The 15,904-nt window shown below is 43.3% G+C and overlaps 1 pseudogene; it reads left to right on the top strand.

The window, feature by feature from the left end:
• The first annotated feature begins 767 nt into the window (after positions 1-767).
• Positions 768-14,184, top strand: LOC134345079 (thiamine transporter 2-like; annotated as a pseudogene).
• The last annotated feature ends 1,720 nt before the right edge of the window (positions 14,185-15,904 follow it).

Below are 15,904 nucleotides of genomic sequence, written 5' to 3' on the forward strand. Positions count from 1 at the left end.
AAACTACAGCACAGAAACAGGCCTTTTGGCCCTTCTTGGCTGTGCCGAACCATTTTCTGCCTAGTCCCACTGACCTGCACACGGACCATATCCCTCCATACACCTCCCATCCATGTATCTGTCCAATTTATTCTTAAATGTTAAAAAAGAACCCGCATTTACCACCTCGCCTGGCAGCTCATTCCATACTCCCACCACTCTCTGTGTGAAGAAGCCCCCCCAAATGTTCCCGTTAAACTTTTCCCCCCTCACCCTTAACCCATGTCCTCTGGTTTTTTTTCTCCCCTTGCCTCAGTGGAAAAAGCCTGCTTGCATTCACTCTATCTATACCCATCATTGGTGGCAATACTTAAAGTCATAGATGTTTGAAGAAGAGTGGGGTTCAAATCTAATGGGATTATTCTACAAAGAGCTGGCATATATAAAATGGGCCAAATAGCCTTGTGAGCAGGATTGCCTACAAATTTGTAAACAAGGTCAAATCACTCACTTCAACACCTAGTGATATGAAGGAACATTTTGCCATCAATTCTGCTCTGTTAAAATATCTCCCATAGAAGAGAATAGAAGTTACCAAGAGGTCGAAATGATCTTTCCTGTCCCACTAGTTAAGGGTTCAGTAATTTACTTACCTGAAACTGCATACATCAAAATTTCATCCTATTTAAGGCAAGGTGTTGATTATTCACATTTTTACGGTTTAGACTGCTGTAGCAAGAAGCCGAAAAACACGTTCTTTCTTGTTTGAACTGCACCTGTTTAGCACCATGTCGCCCTGTTTTCCAGCTACAGGTGGCGGGGAGGGAGCACCTGGCAAAGAATGGCTGTATCCGACACTGATTTTGTGTGTCTTTCAATTTCTCAGCATGATGAAGCCAACAGATTCATTTTTAGTGGCTTGTCTGGTTGGACCTGACAAAAACTTAACCGCACAGCAGGTAAGAGTTGAATAGGACTTCTAATCTACTAAGTTATATATTGTATTACTACCTTAACATAAACACTCGACAAGTAACTAACTATGACAATATAAACTGGAGCTAGTGGAATTGTAACGGTGGCCATTCAATTACTATCAATTACAATTCAAGGTATATAATTATTATCAGAGTATTTATAAATTATACAACCTTGAGATTGATCAGCCACTAACAAGAACCCCACTTTTTTTTAAAAAAACAATGCCCAACACCCAATGCGGAGAGAAAGAGGGAAAAACACAAATCATGCAAACAATAAAAATTAGCAACAGCATTCTGAACCGAACTGAGTCCATGGACCCGAATCCCGAAGCAGCCGGAGTAGGCTCGTAGTATCGGTCTCAGTTCATCATATAGTGGGGCCAATTCGCTGCGAAGCTCGCAGTCCCTCAGCCTCAGCGCCGAGGAGAGCAGAGTACAGAGAACCATCTCGACCATCACCTCCGGGACCGACGCCCTGCCTTTCCAGTCTGTCTGCCTCGGCGTTGTCCAGGCACCGGGTCGTCCCCCGCACTCGGACACGGACCCGACCCCGCTATCGATACGCTCTGGACCTGCCGTACTCGACCTTTCCAAATTGGCGCGGCAGTTAGATGGGTCAAACCTCGCTCCTGGTTCAGGTGGACGGGCTCTGACTCCCTTCAACTTTTCCCCACTCCGCTCGCTCCAACTTCTGGAACATCGCCTGACCTCGCCCCGAATCCGTCTCATACCCGCATGCCTCGACCCTCGGATCAGCCTCGCCTCTTCATTGTTCGCGGCGATGGTTTTCCACAAATTTCCACAGAAAAATATTGTTAATGGAGGAGGGGAGTGAAGGACAACAGACGAGAAGGATTTCTGAAGGATATGGGTGATCAGTGAAAGTAAAGCTCTAAATTAAATTCCATGACATCCTACGTTTTGAACATATTAATAATCACAGACACATAAACACAAGAGATTCTGTAGATAACTGGAAATCTAGAGAAACACACACACAGTGCTGGAGGAACTCAGTAGGTCAGGCTATGGAGAGATGTGAACAGTTGATATTTCAGGCCCAGACCCTTCTACAGAATTGTTAATTGCTTTCCATAGCTGCTGAGTTCCTCCAGCACTTTGAATGTGTTAGGAATCACTGTTTATTGAATCACAAAAATACTTCTCACTGTTGTATTTCACATATCCCTGTTACAGGTGATATTAATTCATCGTGCCTTTTGGTGTGTTGATTACTTTTAAACGATGAGGCAATTGCTTCTGATGTAAATTCAGTGTTACTGACCGCTCAGAATGTAAAAGGGATATACTGATCAACGACCACAAGGTCTTACCAGACACCTTTTGGTCAAAGTCTGCTGAGTGTGGAATATACCCCTTCCAATATTTATAATATTGAATGATCCTTTACTGAGATTGGAGAACATACACAGACTTGGATGATTTGAACTGTGTTAACTTACAGCCGACAGCACAAGATATACATTGCTCCAATGAATTCCACATCTCATCTTTTATTTCCATACACTTAACCATATTCAAATTAAAGTTTAGTTATCATTCAAACACACATGAATACAGCCAAACATAAGTGTTTTCAATCTTTCCAATCTTATCTCACGGCCAAATGAGCTTCTGAATCAATCTTCTCCATCGCAAATGATTGCTTATTATTTTCTCATCGTTAGCTCATTTTTTTATCAACTCTATTACACTGTCTGGATACTTCTAATAAGCTTTGTGTCAGACAGCCTAATTTCAATTGAATTCCTCCAAATTTTTGTGTGTTGCTCAGATTTCAACATCTGCAGCTTCCATTTTGCCAGTCCAATATGAATTCTTTTCGTGGGACACCTTCCTTGACGAACTTTCCCTGAGCCCAGCTGAAGGTTCTTGACCTGATACACTAGCTGCCCATTTCCCCCCATGAATGCTGCCTGACCTGTTCAGTTCTTCCAGCTTTTTGCATGTAGAACTTAAAACTCTCTTTGAGAGTCCCAGCACACCCCACCTATCAGATTCCTTCCTCTTCCTTCTGGCTTTTTCACCAATCACCTCCCAGTTTCCCACTTCATCCACACTCCCCCACATGATGACCTTCACCTGTCACCTGCCAGCTTGTCCTCCTTCCCCTCCCCGCACTTTCTTAATCCGGCTCCTTCCCCTTTCCTTTCCAGTCCTGATGAAAGATATCAGCACAAAACATTGACTGACTGCTTATCCCCCTCCATAGATACTGCCTGACCTGTGAGCTTCTCTAGCATTATATAGAAAGGAACACTGGATTCATATGTTATTCAAAATAATAACTGTTCATGCATACTTCAAGATTGTATTTAGTCTTATTTCTAGGACTGTTAGTTTCATCTTTCATCCTATTCTTTTCCTATTTAATTTCAGGTTATGAATGAAATACTGCCTGTATGGACATACTCTTGCTTGGTAATGTTAATTCCCATCTTCCTGCTTACAGATTATTTAAAACATAAACCTGGTGTAGTTCTTCATAGTTTTGCATTAATTATTCAGTGGACAATATTGATTTTTGGCCAAGGGGTTTTAATGATGAAATTCATGCTCTTTGTCTTTGGGATGGTGATTGCCACCAGAGTTTGTTGTTACTCATATATCTACAGTGTTGTTAGTTCTGAACACTACCCGAAAGTAACTGGCTACAGTCAAAGTGCAAATTTGTTTGGAGAAGCCTTTGGTTCAACCCTGGGACAAGTTTTAATCTCTGTTGGGAATGTCTCGTTCTTATGCCTAAATGTGATTTCTCTGGCTTCAGTGTCAGTGGCCTTCCTTGCCTCCATTCTGTTGCCATTGCCCAAGAGAAGCATGATTTTCCACAGGGAAGAGGTGACTGAGAACAGCCAAGTCCCATCGGAAACAGAAGATCATAGACCAAAGTGTGGAAAAATTAGCTCAGAAGACAATCCGGACGCAACCACCACCCAGTCACAGTAATGTTGGATGGAGAGGTGCCAAATCGGATAGATGGTGGATTGGTGAAGATGACAGATCGTAACAACACTTCATATGCATTCCGTCAGCTCTGGCTTGACTTCAAAGAAGGCTACTCATCTCCACGACTGCTCAGCTTGTGCGCCTGGTGGGCATTGGCCTCAGCTGGCTTTCTACAAGTTAGGAGTTATGTGCAGGTACTCTGGGATCACATCGAGCCAACACGGAATGCTACAGTGTACAATGGAGGTGCTGAAACTATCTCCAGCCTCATGAGTGAGTAAAGAAACTTTGATCAGTAAAGGAGAAAACTATCGAAGCACCATCTTCCCTCCTAAGGCAATCATAAATATGTGGGAGGGGTAAAGGGAGGTTTTAGGAGGAAGAAAGCAATTGAAGAGGGCAATGTGCTGTAAAAAGCATCAACAATGCGAATGTGAGTTCACTTTTGGGATTTCTGTGGTAAAACTAAATTCCAAATTCACAGAGAGGCTGGGGTAGCCATTTACCAATTTCCACCAAACTACAGGCAGGCTTGAGAACACTGTGATATGAGGTATATTAAACATTCATAACAAATGGAAAAAGAATAACAGGTAGACAATAGAAGATGAGAATCAGGATATCCAGTGCAGCAGATGGAAGTCTGTACAAGGTGCAATACATTAAGCAAAGTTTCCTGCTCAAGCAGTGATCAAAATAGTTCATTGGGCACAGGAGCTGGGATGTCATATTACAGCTGTATGAGATGTTGATAAGGCCACATTATTAATGGAGTTATTATTGGGTTATTAATGTCACTTGTACTAAGATATAGTGACAAAAATTAATACATACATTAATACATGTTTTGTAACTCCCGAACTAATCCAAAGAAAAACACAGGGAGACCAGGATGAACGAGCATGCTCGTATTTACTTTAGCAAGATGCGCACATATGATGTGGTGGCATGATGAGGTACGCCGTTCACTTACTTTTACATATAACCTGCAATGAATTAGATAAATAACAAGGAACGCTTAATCAAACAACGTATGAAACATTAAATACACAGCACATACTGTTCATACAAATCAGATCATTGCGTGGTGCATTAAGATAGAACAAGGTAACTGGGGGAACTGATGGGATTTCTCTGTACACCCGAATAGATCCAATGGACCAAATGTTCTCCAACTATTTTAGACATTAACACAGTCACTGAAAAATAAATCATAGGTTAATCGGCAAGAACGCGATGTTGCTGGTTTACTGGATGATACTCAACCTCCATTTAGAAAACTCTTGATCTTGGCTTGTAGATGCTTCTGACGTGTAACTTAGATTGTGAGCCAGGAGTTTCAAATGAAAGTTTATCTTTTTTGTTTTACAGTATTGGAATTTGTCTTACAGTGAGTTCTGTTGCTACTGGTAGGTTGAAGTTCTCCCACTCTCCACTACACCACCCCCACCCAACTCTCCCGTTGCCTTCCTTGTTTGCCTCTTCGGCCGGGTTTATCAGTTCATGCTGGCCTCATGTCTGGTGGCGAGGTGAGGTCTGACATGCTTGAAGCAGAGGGCGTTGTTTTACAACTCTGAGGATTTCAGAACGTCTGACTTGAATTGAAACCATGTTCATAGCAAATAAATTCCAGTTTGTTGAAACAGACAGAAAGGGCTGGATGGTCCCGTGAATTTCTCTGCTGCTCTGGCTCATAATGACTCTCCTTCCTCTGTCCCTCAGCTGCCAGTTGCTCCTTTGCCGTTGGGCACGTGAAGCTGGATTGGGAAGTCTGGGGTGAACTGGTACTCAGCATCTTGTCAATGGTGAACAGTGGAGTTTTATATGCCATGGCTTTAACAGAAGAAATCTGGGTTTCTTACACTTGTTACATCATATTTAAGAGCTCTTACATGGTTCTGATCACCATAGCAATGCAAGTGTAATACTGTAATTTTACCTGTGCTAAGCTGTTTATAATGGAAGTACAGAACTAAACAAAATGGTTAAAATGGTGACACAGAGGACAGCAGATGTTGGAATTTGAAGCAAAGCACAAAATGCTGGAGGAACTCTGCTGGTCAGGTAGCATCTACAGAGGGAGATGGACAGTCAATGTTTTGGGTTGAGACCCTGCTTCAGAGATAAATACATCCCAGTAAAGGGCCTTGACCTGAAACATCAATTGTTGATTTCCCTCCATAGAGGCTGCCTGATCTAAAATGCTCAAAATGGTCATGGAAGAAGTCTCATGTAAAGACTTGAACTACTGAAATGTGAGCCTGTTCGTGAGCAAAGTGAATATTAGATGTTGAGATGACGTAGCTTACATTTGCAAAGTGAATGGCTGGTCACTGATGAGTTTTGTGGAACAGAGGGACCTGGGCATACAAGGACATAATTTGCTGGAAGTGGTTGCACAAGTAGATGGGGCACTGAAGAAGACATTTACAGTAGCATGCTGGTCTTCATGATATTGCAGTTACATTCCGTAAGTCATTGCTGAGATCATTATGTGTGCAGTTCTGGTCTCCCAATGTCTTACGGGAAAGACATTGCCAAGCTGGAGAGAGTGAAGAAGAGATTTTTGAAGATGGTGCCTAGACTAGAGGTCTGAGTTACAGGAGGAGTTTGGCATGTTGGAGCTTTATTCCCTGGAGAGTGAGAGTGAGAGGGAACCTCAAAGAAGTTTATAAGATCACGAGGAGCATGGATAAGGTGGGTGGTCTTAGTCATTTCCTCAGGGTTGAGGAGCCCAAAGGTAGAGGGCACAGATACAAGATAGGAGGGGAAAGGTTTTAAAAAGAGACCTGAGAGTTAACATCTTTTCACAGAGGCTAGTGAGCACCTGCTGAAGAAGTGATCAAGGCAAGTACAATTGCAACATCAAAGAGGTGTTTGGAGGCTTATGGGCTGAACACAGACAGCTGGGACTAGCAGGGTGGATATTGTGGTTGGTATGGACAAGTTGGGCTATAGGGCCTGTTTGTGTGCTGTATTACTCAATGTCTCAATGAGGTTTAAAAATTTTACCTTGTCAATTAGTTTATTCCAAATCCCTCTGTGTGAATCTCACTTAACAAACTGAATTCAATTCTGTTGAATTTATCCATTAGCTATATCTATCAAATGTCAGACAATGATGTTTGAGATTTTTTATAAATCATAAGATGCGGGTATCCCTGACAAAGCCACCATTTTTTTTTTACTCACCATTCAATGCTTTCTGTGGTGGCAAGGTACTTCCAACTTCAATACTTACTGTTGCCATCCCCTAAAAATTTGTAACCCTCCAACAAGAGGGTCATTTTGATTGTTTTCCCCAAACTTTGTATCAATCTATTTTCAGTTTTTAAACGCAGCAGACCAGGCAGCATCTCTAGGAAGAGGTACAGTCGACGTTTCAGGCCGAGACCCTTCGTCAGGACTAACTGAAGGAAGAGCTAGTAAGAGATTTGAAAGTGGGAGGGGGAGGGGGAGATCCAAAATGATAGGAGAAGACAGGAGGGGGAGGGATAGAGCCAAGAGCTGGACAGGTGATTGGCAAAAGGGATATGAGAGGATCATGGGACAGGAGGCCAAGGGAGAAAGAAAAGCAGGAGGGGGGAAGCCCAGAGGATGGGCAATAATGGATGGGGATGCCCATCTTCTGGGCTTTTACCCCCTCCCCCTTTTCTTTCTCCCTAGGCCTCCTGTCCCATGATCCTCTCATATCCCTTTTTCCAACCAAATGTCCAGCTCTTGGCTCCATTCCTCCCCCTCCTGTCTTCTCCTATCATTTTGGATCTCCCCCTCCCCCTCCCACTTTCAAATCTCTTACTAGCTCTTCTTTCAGTTAGTCCTGACGAAGGGTGTCGGCCTGAAACGTCGGCTGTACCTCTTCCTATAGATGCTGTCCGGCCTGCTGCGTTCACCAGCAACTTTTATGTGTGTTGCTTGAAATTCCAGCATTTGCAGATTTCCTCGTGGTTCAGATTTTAAAGCTGCTTTTAGGAATACACACATATGAAATCTCACTTGTAAATCTCTCGAAATAAGGTAGAATTAAATTTATGACTAGACTAGAAATGGATTATAAAAGTTGACAAGATATAGGAGTAGAATTAGGCCATTTGTCCCATCGAGTCTGCTCCGCCATTTCATCATGGTTGATCCATTTTCCATCTCAGTCCCAATCTCCTGCCTTCTCCCTTTAACCCTTCATCCTGACCAAGCAAGAAACTATCAAACTCTGCCTTAAATATTACCAACGTACACTCCCCACACCCATCTGTAGCAACAAATACCACTGATTCACCACTCTCTGCCTAAAGAATTCCTCCTCATTTCCATTCTAAAAGGATGCCCCTCTATTCTGAGGCTGTGTTCTCCGATCTTAGACTCCCCCCACCATAGGAAATACCCTCGCCACATCTACTCTATCAAAGCTTTTCAACATTTGATAGATTTCGATGAGGTCACCACTCATCCTTCCGAGTTCCAGTGAGTACAGGCCATCAAATACTTCTTCATATGATAAGCCTTTCAATCCCGGAATCAGTTTCATGAACCTCCTCTGAGCCCTCTCCGATGTCAGCACACCCTTTCTAAGACAAGGGGCCCAAAACTGCTCACAATACTCCAAGTGAGGCCTCACCAACGCTTTGTAAAGTCTCAATATTATGTTCCTTTAATCGAAAGGCTCAGTTGGTCTTGCTCTCTCTGTGCAAACATGTGGATTGAGGGCTAGTGACCCCTCTGAGTTTAAAGTTCAAAGTTCAAAGCAAATTATCGCAGGACATAAATGTCACCATATACCACCCTGAGATGAGCTTTTTTTTAACAAGCAAGCAATCTCAGGCTTAGTGATACAGTGTTAACTTTAGTGTTTGTTTGAATAACTATCATGGCTTTGTTAATATTCCTAAAAAGTATGAGACTTTAAAGTACAACAAAATCACCTCTGAATCCAGGTCTCAGGTTGCAGCTAAGCTCAAGGGACACTACGCACTCGTAATCGGAATAAACACCATGCTGACCCTAATACTTCAAAGCCTCCTGACTGTTATCGTCATTGATTCAAGAGGCCTTGGTTTGGATATTATTACCCAGGTAAACTCAACATATGAGTAACATAGGTATATAGTTATACACATTCATATACTTATTAAAGTTATTGTATTTAATAGCTATGTTAACTGACTTGGGTGGTGGGGTGGAGATATATCTCTACAAAAGGAGTTGTAAGGCACTCCATCCCTCTGGTGCCCTTGGGCAGAGTGTAGCGCCTGCTTAGTCCCCCAATCAGGGTCACGTGAAGCCAGGGAGGCAGGTTGTGGATGGTCGTATGAGCGGCCAGTGCATATCACATCCTGGTTGTGTAGCCACTGACGCCAGGCAGACAACTTCTGAATAAAATTAATAATGGCTAGGGTCACCCGTCTTGTAAAGACACGGCCCGAACAGCGGCAATGGCAAACCACTTCTGCAGAAAAATTTGCCAAGAACAATCCTGGTCATGGACAGACCATGATCACCCACATCACACAACGTGACATATGATGATGATGATAATGTTAACTAATAACACGTAACTCCATCATTTCCCAATGGCCAACCATTTTAATTCCTATTCCCATTCCCATTCCGACATGTTTGTCCTTGAGCTCCTCTTGTGCCATGATGAGGCCATGCCCAGGATGGAGGAGCAACACCTCATATTCCATCTGTGTAGCCTCCAACTTGATGACATGAATATTGGTGTCATAGACAACATAGAAAATAGGTGCAGGAGTAGGCCATTCGGCCCTTCGAACCTGCACCACCATTCAGTATGATCATGGCTGATCATCCAACTCAGAACCCTGTACCAGCCTTCCCTCCATACCCCCTGACCCCCGTAGCCACAAGGGCCATATCTAACTCCCTCTTAAATATAGCCAATGAACTGGCCTCAACTGTTTCCTGTGGCAGAGAATTCCACAGATTCACCACTCTCTGTGTGAAGAAGTTTTTCCTAATCTCGGTCCTAAAAGGCTTCCCCTCTATCCTCAAACTGTGACCCCTCATTCTGGACTTCCCCAACATCGGGAACAATCTTCCTGCATCTAGCCTGTCCAATCGCTTTAGGATTTTATACGTTTCAATAAGATCCCCCCTCAATCTTCTAAATTCCAACGAGTGCAAGCCTAGTCGATCCAGTCTTCCATCATATGAAAGTCCTGCCATCCCAGGAATCAATCTGGTGAACCTTCTTTGTACTCCCTCTATGGCAAGGATGTCTTTCCTCAGATTAGGGGACCAAAACTGCACACAATACTCCAGGTGTGGTCTCACCAAGGCCTTGTACAACTGCAGTAGTACCTCCCTGCTCCTGTACTCAAATCCTCTTGCTATAAATGCCAGCATACCATTTGCCTTTTTCACCGCCTGCTGTACCTGCATGCCTACTTTCAATGACTGCTGTATAATGACACCCAGGTCTCGTTGCACCTCCCCTTTTCCTAATCAGCCACCATTCAAATAATCATCAAAGTTGTTGGTGAACGCAGCAGGCCAAGCAGCATCTGTAGGAAGAGGTGCAGTCGACGTCCCTTCGTCAGGACTAATGAAGTTAGTTCGTTAGTCCTGACGAAGGGTCTCGGCCTGAAACGTCGACTGCACCTCTTCCTACAGATGCTGCTTGGCCTGCTGCGTTCACCAGCAACTTTGATGTGTGTTGCTTGAATTTCCAGCATCTGCAGAATTCCTGTTGTTTACCATTCAAATAATAATCTGTTTTCCTGTTTTTGCCACCAAAGTGGATAACCTCACATTTATCCACATTAAATTGCATCTGCCATGAATTTGCCCACTCACCTAACCTATCCAAGTCACCCTGCATCCTCATAGCATCCTCCTCACAGCTAACACTGTCGCCCAGCTTCGTGTCATCCGCAAACTTGGAGATGCTGCATTTAATTCCCTCATCTAAGTCATTAATATATATTGTAAACAACTGGGGTCCCAGCACTGAGCCTCGTGGTACCCCACTAGTCACTGCCTGCCATTCTGAAAAGGTCCCGTTTATTCCCACTCTTTGCTTCCTGTCTGCCAACCAATTTTCTATCCACATCAATACCTTACCCCCAATACCGTGTGCTTTAAGTTTGCACACTAATCTCCTGTGTGGGACCTTGTCAAAAGCCTTTTGAAAATCCAAATATACCACATCAACTGGTTCTCCCCTATCCACTCTACTAGTTACATCCTCAAAAAATTCTATGAGATTCATCAGACATGATTTTCCTTTCACAAATCCATGCTGACTTTGTCCGATGATTTCACCACTTTCCAAATGTGCTGTTATCACATCTTTGATAACTGACTCTAGCATTTTCCCCACCACCGATGTTAGGCTAACCGGTCTATAATTCCACGGTTTCTCTCTCCCTCCTTTTTTAAAAAGTGGGGTTACATTAGCCACCCTCCAATCCTCAGGAACTAGTCCAGAATCTAAAGAGTTTTGAAAAATTATCACTAATGCATCCACTATTTCTTGGGCTACTTCCTTAAGCACTCTGGGATGCAGACCATCTGACCCTGGGGATTTATCTGCCTTTAATCCCTTCAATTTACCTAACACCACTTCCCTACTAACATGTATTTCCCTCAGTTCCTCCATCTCACTGGACCCTCTGTCCCCTACTATTTCTGGAAGATTATTTATGTCCTCCTTAATGAAGACAGAACCAAAGTAGTTATTCAATTGGTCTGCCATGTCCTTGCTCCCCATAATCAATTCACCTATTTCTGTCTGCAGGGGACCTACATTTGTCTTAACCAATCTTGTTCTTTTCACATATCTATAAAAGCTTTTACAGTCAGTTTTTATGTTCCCTGCCAGTTTTCTCTCATAATCTTTTTTCCCTTTCCTAATTAAGCCCTTTGTCCTCCTCTGCTGGACTCTGAATTTCTCCCAGTCCTCGGGTGAGCCACTTTTTCTGGCTAATTTGTGTGCTTCTTCTTTGGAATTGATACTATCCCTAATTTCCCTTGTCAGCCACGGGTGCACTACCTTCCCTGATTTATTCTTTTGCCAAACTGGGATGAACAATTGTTGTAGTTCATCCATGCGATCTTTAAATGCTTGCCATTGCATATCCACCGTCAATCCTTTAAGTGTCATTTGCCAGTCTATCTTAGCTAATTCACGTCTCATACCTTCAAAGTTACCCTTCTTTAAGTTCAGAACCTTTGTTTCTGAATTAACTATGTCACTCTCCATCTTAATGAACAATTCCACCATATTATGGTCACTCTTGCCCAAGGGGCCTCTCATGACAAGATTGCTAATTAACTCTTCCTCATTGCTCAATACCCAGTCTCGGGTAAAAAAAAAGTTCCCTCCCCCTTCCCTCTTCTATTCCCCCCCCCCCCGGCCTCTTACCTTTTCTCACCTGCCTATCACCTTCCCCTGGTGCCCTCCTTTTTAATCCCTTCTCCGAGGGTGCTCTCTCCTCTCCTATCAAATTCTTTCCTCTCCAGCCCTTTACCCTTTCCACCAACCTGGCTTCACCTAGCACTTTTGAGCTATCCTCCTTTCCCTCCCCACTTCTTTTTATTCTGGCATCTTCTCCCTTCCTTTCCCGTCCTGCAGGAGGATCTAGGCTCAAAATATCAACTGTTTATTCATTTCCATAGATGCTGCCCGACTTGCTGAGTTCCTCCAGCATTTTGTGTGCATTGCTATCCTACCGTGTTGCATCAAACACCAACTCTGATGGAACGCGAACCCACAATCTTTGAATTACTTGATCATGCATCAGTAGAAGTCCAACATTGTAACCATTTGTCGACAGGAATTATAAGCAGCAAGGCGGATAAGGGAGTACCTATAGATGTGGTATATTTAGATGTCCAGGTTTTGTTTTATATGATCCCACATATGAGGATAGTGTGGAAACCTGAAGCACATGGGATTGAGAGTAATATACTGACATGGATTGAGAGACGGTGAGCAGACAGGAAACAAATGGTTGGAATAAGCGAGTTTCTTCACAGATGAGTGCCACAAGAATTAGTGCTTGGGTCCCAGAAACTCATTATAGGTCAACGTTTTGGACGACAGATCTAAATGTAAGTGGGCAGAGACTGTAAGCCTTGGAGAACAATGTACTTGATCAATAAGGCAGGCACACAAGGAAGATTGCAGATGCTGGAAATCAGGAGCGACACAAGTTGCTGGGAAAATTCAGCGGGACAGGCAGCATTAATAGTGGAAAATGGACAATCAACATTTCAGGTCAAGACTCTTCATCTGCACTCGTTTAGTTCTGCAGAAGGGTCTCAACTGGAAACGTTGACCACCCATTTCTCTCCGTAGATGCTGCCTGATACACCAATGTCCTTCAGCATTTTGTGAGAAAAACGAGAAGGCTGCCCAAAAGAAAACTAGATTGAGTTTGTTCCATAATATAACATATTGACACCCTAACCTGCGTACACAAAACTGTATGCCATTTGCTTCCAGCTCAATCTTAGTCTTCACCTGTACAGGCAATTAGGTGACTGAGAGGGGTGCACATCAACCTCACCATACATAAGATGCTGCTTTAAAGTAATATTCTGCAGATGAATATATGTACAGCCTTTCCTTTCTGGAATTTAGACCTTGCAGCTATTCTGTGATCCTCCAAAAGGACCGCGACCTTGTGGTTTGGAGGTTTGCGTGCTTTAGCAACCAGGAGGGCTCTGCTGGCTGGAGTCAGGGCTTCATGCTTTGGTTCTTGGTAGGGCCACTCATGGCAAACAGGTAAAAGGGTAGGTAGAGGCCAGACTAAGAGTCTGGGTTTGGAGGTTCAGCTCAGGGATAACAACCCTGACTGGTAAAATAAAACTGTTATGGAAACAGTAATGAAGAATTCTTCAATACCTGAGTCTGTGAAGAGTTATAATTTCAGGTTGTGTACCGCATACAATCTCTGATATTAAGTGGAAGCACTGACCAAGGACAGACAGAGATGGAAGACCTTCATTGCCCCAAATGCCAGTTGTGCAATGGTGCAATAAATAAGTATTCCATTTTGTGTTGATGCCTGTGAGTATAATGTTCAGAATAATTTCTACAACTGCTTTTTAATTTTTGCAGGTTCTTATTTATGCAACTTACTTTGCAACAGTAGCAGGGCTTTCTTTTGTCGGAGGAGTCTACACTGTCATTCAAACTGGACAGAGAAGAAAGAGGCAAATGTGTTCAAGGGTCAATGAAGATACCTCACCGTCCACAGGTGATGTCACTATAGCGGTACAGCTCTGAAGAATATTTACATACAGTAGTCATTCACAGTATTTGTTTTAATTGTCAGCAACGTAAGATCTGCTGCTGTGGGCAAGAGTCCATCAGATTGATTAGAGTGGAAGGAAGTAAACTTATTTTGGGAAATCAGTGTGAATCAACCTCTTGGCAGTCATGGCATTTATTATAGATGAAGAATGGTTATACTCCCATGTTGGGCAATAAGCAATAATCACATGCTACTGTTCACCCCACATACATCTTGCTGGATTGGCTATTGGCCTCATATTGCATCAGCTGCATGAGAAGTCATGCGTGAAGTATTGGGTATTAGGTGCCCAAATGCACTTTTTTTTTTGCCAGGTATGGATAACTTTCTACCGGAAGCCCATCCACTCCAGTGTTTTAGAGTCTAAAAGCATGTAGCTGAGAAACGGGCCCTTGGGCCTCCCATGTACATGTGAATAATCAAGTGCCTATCTACACTAGTTCCACATTTCTTCCTGCATCCCAAAGTTCAAAGTAAATATCAAAATACATAAATGCCACCTTATACAACCCTGAGATTCATTTTCTTGCAGGCATACTCAATAAACACATAGAATAATAACAAAAACAGCACTATTCTATTCCCATCATTCACCTACATTAGGGGCAATTTACATGTAAACAACACATCCTTGGCGTGTGAGAGAGTGGTCACAGGGAGGATGATCAGACTGCTCACAGACAGCACTCATGGGCAGCATCAAGCCTGGGTTTTAGCAGTTGCACAGCACTAACAGCCGGGTCACTGTGCCTCGGTGCTATACTTGACCTGGTATTGCCCTGATATCAAAGGCAGCCACAATTACTTTACCTCGTGGTTGAATCCCACTGACAATCAGTTCAGGTCTTCGATGAGGTAAGTGCTGTTCAATAGAACCACTGATGACTCTGATTCCATTATTGTAATTGGGTGCAGCCTGGTATGCAGCTGATTGGACAAACTGTGTCTGAGAAGTAGTAAAATAACTTTTCATCTGTTTGTAAGTCAGTAAAGTCATAACAATTTAAATAGAATCTTCAAGAAAGCAAAACTTACAGCAAGATGATTTCTCCCAGTAATTTCTACCCCTCCCTCTTCTCTCTTTGTCCATTCCCATCCTGGGCCCTGTCCTATCCTTGCTCTTCTCCACACCTACCCATTACACCCATTCTCCTTCAACTTTCTCCCATCACCACTCTGTTCACCTATCAGTTTCTTCTTCTTCAACCCTTGACCTCTTCCATCTATCATTTCCCAACTCTCACTTAACTTCGCCCATCCCACCCACCCACCTTTCCCCTCACCCGGTCTCCCTGTCACCTGCCGGCTTGTACTCCTCCCCTTTCTCCCACCTTCCTATTCTGGCTTCTTCCCCCATACTTTCCAGATCTGATGAAGGGTCTTGGCCCCAAACAGCGACTGTTTATTCCCCTGACCTGCTGAGTTCCTTCAATATTTTGCGTGTGTTACAGGAGGATGTTACGGTATGGAGTGCAGAGGAGATTTACAGAGATGCTGCCTGGATTGGAGAGTGTGCCTTATTAGTTTGAGTGAACTTCGCGCAATGGAGGATGAGAGGTGACCTGATAGAGGTGTATAAGATGATGAGAGGCATTAATCGTGTGGAGAGCAAGAGGCTTTTTTCCAGGGCTGAAAAGGCTAACTTGAGAGGGCATAGCTTTGTGCTTGGAAATAAGTACAAGGGGGATGTCA

Source organism: Mobula hypostoma, chromosome 4, assembly GCF_963921235.1.
Source record: "Mobula hypostoma chromosome 4, sMobHyp1.1, whole genome shotgun sequence".
Taxonomy (NCBI): domain Eukaryota; kingdom Metazoa; phylum Chordata; class Chondrichthyes; order Myliobatiformes; family Myliobatidae; genus Mobula; species Mobula hypostoma.